This window comes from Eschscholzia californica, unplaced genomic scaffold, assembly GCF_041429995.1.
Source record: "Eschscholzia californica isolate CP2 unplaced genomic scaffold, dmEscCali1.0.p SCAF_6, whole genome shotgun sequence".
Taxonomy (NCBI): domain Eukaryota; kingdom Viridiplantae; phylum Streptophyta; class Magnoliopsida; order Ranunculales; family Papaveraceae; genus Eschscholzia; species Eschscholzia californica.
Window position 1 is genome coordinate 42275048 of NW_028238483.1, and position 6000 is coordinate 42281047.

A 6000-nucleotide genomic window follows, 5' to 3' on the forward strand; every position below is an offset into this window, starting at 1 on the left:
AAAGATATATAGTTATATATATACTTTATGAATACATAAATATATAAATAAAACATATAAATATTAATTAAATAGTAAGCACTAGGTATAAAGTATAATTGAGGACTCATATATATCTTCAAGCTCAATTTTCTCATTAGTTTGTCTGTGTATATATAATGTAAAAGATCCATATTTGGATACATAGCTAGGTTTTCTAGCTAGGTAATGTCTTGGTGTGGGAATGGAGAATCACTAGTTTCCATCTACTATATTCAAGAAAATGGTATAACACAAACTACCAAATCCTAAACCCTAATTTTGTATCTGGACATGCAGGATCTAGTAACGGGTCAGGGTGAACCAAATAAAACTTTTACCTACCCGTTAATTGTTTATCTATCTTTATTGTTTTGATTTCTCTTTTTTCTTCTTCTCTTCTCAAATGTTAGAAAACTGCTGGCATCAGCAGCTCCCTTCCAACTAGAATGGATCCAATGTTAACTAGATGTAACACAAAAAACTTAACTAACCTAGAAGGATAACACCCATGGGTTGTAGGTTGATGAGAGAAAGGATGGAATCATTGACATAATATTAATTAAGAAATTAGGTTAAACTCCTAATTTTGATTGATCAAGTTGACAAGTAAGCAGGTGAAGCGATGACTAATAGGAAGAGTCCAAATCGTTCCACATCGGTCCCCATCAATCACATGGGAACCGTAGTTCCGGTCGGTTGTTTGGTTGAATAAAATAATCGCCCGAGGGAATACTTGATGAATTTTGATTAAAGTAATTAATCTTCAACGTGATTATCTATCAATAGCTTTGAGATGGTCTTAAGAAATTGGTGAGGTGCAACAAACCCAGGTCATATCGGGGACCAAAAGAGACGACTTCTGCACACATTATGCAAGATTCGAGGCTATCGATGGATTAAATGCCCTTCACATGCTATAAATTATTGAAAAGGTTTCTTAAATTTTTTATTAAGTGGTCCAAATTTCATTAAATATTTTTTTTCTTTTTTTATAAATAAACAATATTTGTTTATAAAGGGATGGTAAAGGACTAACGGGTGGTTGATGATGAGTATAATAAAAACAAAGTCATCTTTGATTAAGTAAATCTTAAAATATTAATAGGGTTTATAAGCTTTCTTCATGACTCTCCTTTTTTTTTCTCTTCACATATTTCTCACTCACACTCTATGGAAGACTACAAACTTCACTACAACTTCCCATGATGAGAGAGAGAGAGAGAGAGAGAGAGTACTGGCCGTGAGCTCAACGTTTGCTGAGGCTTTTGGTAAACTATACCCCAAAAGGAAAAAATTATATATAATTGGTAGTAGAAACCTTCTCGACAGTAATTGTAAACTCATCTCTCATTTTAATACAAAAATACAATTCATACAATTGTATCAGAACTATATTATAATTGGAGAAGAAAAATCTACCACTTCTTGGTGCAGTGGTAGGACACTCCGGAAGTCCCGAGTTCGATATTCATGATATCCATGGAAGTGAAGATAGAGAATTAGAATGTTATCCTATTAGACTTTCTAGTATCAAATGTGGTGAATGTAGAATGTGAACTTACACTCAAGTTTATCACTTTGCCATATCCATTGAGTTTTTCTACCAATTCTATGTTGTGATGACATTGGACTAGTAAATAAAAGAGTTAATTCTTATTTGGCCCCTTACTTTGTGACCAGCTTCTTTTATGGCCTCCTATTTTTTATAAATTCAAATATGGTCCTTTTTTTGGTGTAGATGTCATAAGTACCCCTCCTATATATATTTTTCAAAATGAAATTATTTTCAAAAAAGAAATTACACCTCACATCTCTCTCCACCTCACATATCTTTCCACCTCACCTCTCTCTCTCTCCAACTCACTCCTCTCTCTCTCAAACTCACCTTTATCTTCTCCGACGAATGTCGTCGGCCAGAATTTTTTTCGATCTGGTCTGTATGAAGGGGGTCATATATGAATTTATAGAGAGGAGTAAGTTGGAGAGAGAGAGCGAGAGAGAGAGGTGAGTTGGAGAGAGAGGTGAGGTGGAGAGATATGTGAAGTGGAGAGATATGTGAGGTGTAAGTAAGGTGGAATTTATTTTTTTTGGAAATAATTTTATTCTGAAAAAATATATATAGGAAGGTACTTATGACATTTACACAAAAAAGGACCCATATTTGAATTTATGAAAAATAAGGGGTCATATAAGAAACTGGTCACAAAGTAGGAGGCCAAATAGAAATTAACTCTACATAAAATTTACACTTACATAAATAGAAAGTTTAATGGGCGAGTTTTAAATAAAATTACACTTATATAAAACTATCTGGACAATAAATGTCGATTGGGAGTATTGAAAATGAAGTAATTAATTTGAGAGAAGGTGACAAGGATTTCAACCGTGGTATCCGGGTGAGGTTTTTTTGTTTGAATCTTAATTTACTTAGGTTGTGTTTGATATCAGGGAAATTATTCCATGAAAATAGAAGAGTTCCATGGAAAGTCTTCCGCGGAATTTATTCCGTGGAAATAAGAGGTCTTTCGTTTGATAGTCGTTTATTATTCCGTGGAAGTACGCACTCTGTTATTTGGTTGACAACAAACTTCAACGAATATAATATTCAAGTAAGAGTTTTTGTTTACTCCTTATGCAGTCAAAATGACATTTTCGTCCCTATGCTGTCTAAATTACGTTTTTACCCTTATATTTTCAAAATTATATTTTTATCCCTATGTTGTAAAATTACTTAACCTTGTGTCATTTCAATGTAAAAGTGTAGACATGCAATTTTTACACGATAAAGGTAAGAATGTCATTCAGACCGCATAAGGGTAAAAATGTCACTTTGATTTATATGAGGGTAAAAATGCCATTTTGACAACATAAGGGTGAGATGTCAATTTGATATTATAAAATGGTAAAAATATAATTTTGGCTATATAAAGCCAAAATGTCTTTTTAACAACTTTGTAAACATGTATTTGGTAAGAAGGGCAAAAATGTCATTTGCCAAATGTATAAGTAAAAATTAATTTTGCTAAATTTTATGGGTAAGATGTCATTCAGAACATATATGGAGATAAATATTAGGTTTCAAGTATCCGAATATATTAAAATATTTTTATTTTGATTTTTGACTTTTCACGAAAACTAATTCCTAGGGTGGAGCAAGGAATTAAAAGTGGGCTATTTCATGAAAATAGATTCCCTAGGGAATTAAAGTCATGGAACTATACGAAGTATCACTTAATAAATAGTGCTAAAATATAAGGACTTTAATAAAAATCAATAATAAATCTAATATTTTATTCACTTGTAGTTTTCTCTCACTTAAACAACTCAACCGTAATATCGTCACTACTATCAACATCACTATTAGTATTAAAAAAACTTGCAAAGTTTACCATCATTATAGTCTTAATTTCAAGCTTTTAATGATGCCTCAAGATCTCATGGATGAGGAACCACCATTAATGAAGGAGGCAACCTACATCAAGAAAGAAGAGTCCTTTGACTTAAACGAAGACATCAACTCAAACGAAACCATCGATTCAAACGAGGACAAACGAAGATATCGACTTAAACAAAGACATATATAATGAAGATAATATGTCGCAGATGAAGAAAAATCATTTCTTTGTTTTCCTCTATGGTTTTTTTTTTGTTGAACAATTTTCCTCTATGGTTGAACAAACGTTTTAGGGTTTTAGGTCATTTTTGTTTCGTAAAGAATTTTCGGTTGGGTCGACTGAAAAAGACAACAAATTTCAATCGTGATGGCTGAAAAAACAACAAATTTCGGTCGGGTCCGTTGAAAAAAGCAATAAATTTCGACCGAGTCGGCTGGAATTATTCTGTTTTTTCATCCGTCCTGGACGAAATTTGTTTAAATTTTCAGTTGTTCTGGATGAAAATTTTCACTATGTTCGTTCATGAATTTTTATTTATGTTAAGCGAAATTTCTTTTATTAATCTTCAAAAGTTACTTTAATCAGTTTTAAAACCCTAAAAATCTATGGAGAAATCAAGTAATAACAAGAATTACAAACCCCTTTATGGAGATGAATGTTGTGTTAGTCATCTAAGGTTTAGGTTTCCATCTTTATCTCTCTCTTTGATCGAAACGAACAGATTTAGAGGTTTTTTCTCTTTTGTTTGAACAGGTTTTAAGGATGTTTATCTATCTTCTCTCCCTTTAATCGACGAACAGGATTTTGGTCGAACATGATTTTTCTCTCTTATCTATCTTTTGGTCGAAAATAGTTTGAGGGGAGGGACCAAAATTTAAAGTTGAAATATTTTAGAAAATAGTGTTTATCTCTCCCTATTCTAAAAAGAATGTTCTCCCTATCTAATGCACTGCCTTTGCTAAAATTTGTTCTTCATATACCAAAGAACATATATAAAATATTGACGTAGACAATTGAAGTTATCAAATGTAATCTCGAATACTCCGTATTTAGTTTGTTATTGAGGCATCTTAAAATTAAATGTTGTTATATCATCTTAAGAATCAAAATTAGTATTGCACTAAAGAGAGTTTTTTTCCAAAAAAAAAAAAAAATCGCATTTAAGTTTCTCAAATTAGATTGTGCATTGGATATTAGTTCAACAAAAAAAAAAAAAAGATTGTGCATTGGATATGTTCCTAGTAATAGCGTATATGTAAATGACGAAAGAAAAAATTTAGGTATCCACTTATCCCACATGACACCTTAGATATTTAGAATTTTTCTGGAGTGTTGCCTTGGAAATGCTCTTAGTTCAAATAATTTTTTAATTTTTATTTATATTTTGGTAAGTGTTGTATCACATAGACTATTTTCTGCTTAACTCTAAATATTTGACAAAATATAGCTCTAATACACATGGCCAACAAACATTATCTTATCCCTCCAAATTTTTATACATAATGAAGTACAAATTAAATGATCTGTAAAACTAGAATAAACCACACTACAACATAAACGGGACATAAGTATTTCCCCAAATATCAAGGGAACTGATAAATACATCTCGAGGTGAAAGCATCGCCAATTGGACACTCAATAAAAACTCTAAAAGTCTTAGTCCGTTGTCAAGTGTCAATTGCGACAATCTTCCCTAAGTGGGAAAGTAAAGACACTCTAAAAGAAAAATTGTCCCCAAGAGATCTCCAAAACAACTGTATTTGACACACACAACAATCTTAAATTTATAGGAAAAACATAATTAAAAAAAGTTTTCTATTGATTTAAACTTTGAAGTGTCAGACATTCAATGAACGCTATAAATTATAAGTAGCACTCTAAGTTTTGGGTTTGAGTGTCCCATTAAGATGCTCCAAGTCTTTATCAAGAAAGAGTTTTTTAAATATTCTTCGTTTCAATGGAAAGTAATAAGAAAAAAGTTAGCGTCCGTTGCTGGAGGGTATCTATTCTAGAATATGCTCTCGTCTTTTTTTTTCGGAAATGGACTACAATAATAGTCGTTACAAGGCATTGATACATCGTGAAAAAAACATAATAAAAAGATACATCTAGACTCACGAATAGAATAAGCATTATAACTGTTTAATTTGAGTCCTAAAGGTTGTATATACTCTCGTCTTTCTTTATTTATACCCAAGTGCAATAATTCTTGTATTTCCACTTCAACTAAATCGAATCTGGGATCTTTGGGTTGCGAAATGGTGTCCAACCACTATACTAAAGAGTGATCGAGTATACTCTCGTCTTAAATAGTTAAGATTACACTTTCTAAACTTATTTTCAAATATCGAGATTAAATGGACCAAATTTATCTTAAAAGATTGAGATAATACATAACTATTCTAAGAGGGCTGGATATATACCAATGGAGAAGAATAGGGAAGTAGAGTGAAAGGAAAGATATGCTATACTGGGAGTAATTGTGGTGGTTTGGGTGAATGCACCTCACCCGACAAAGAGCATCTTTCTGATTCATGGGTTTCCGCCTCATTCTCCCCCCTCCTCCCCTCTTTCTCGGTCTCAT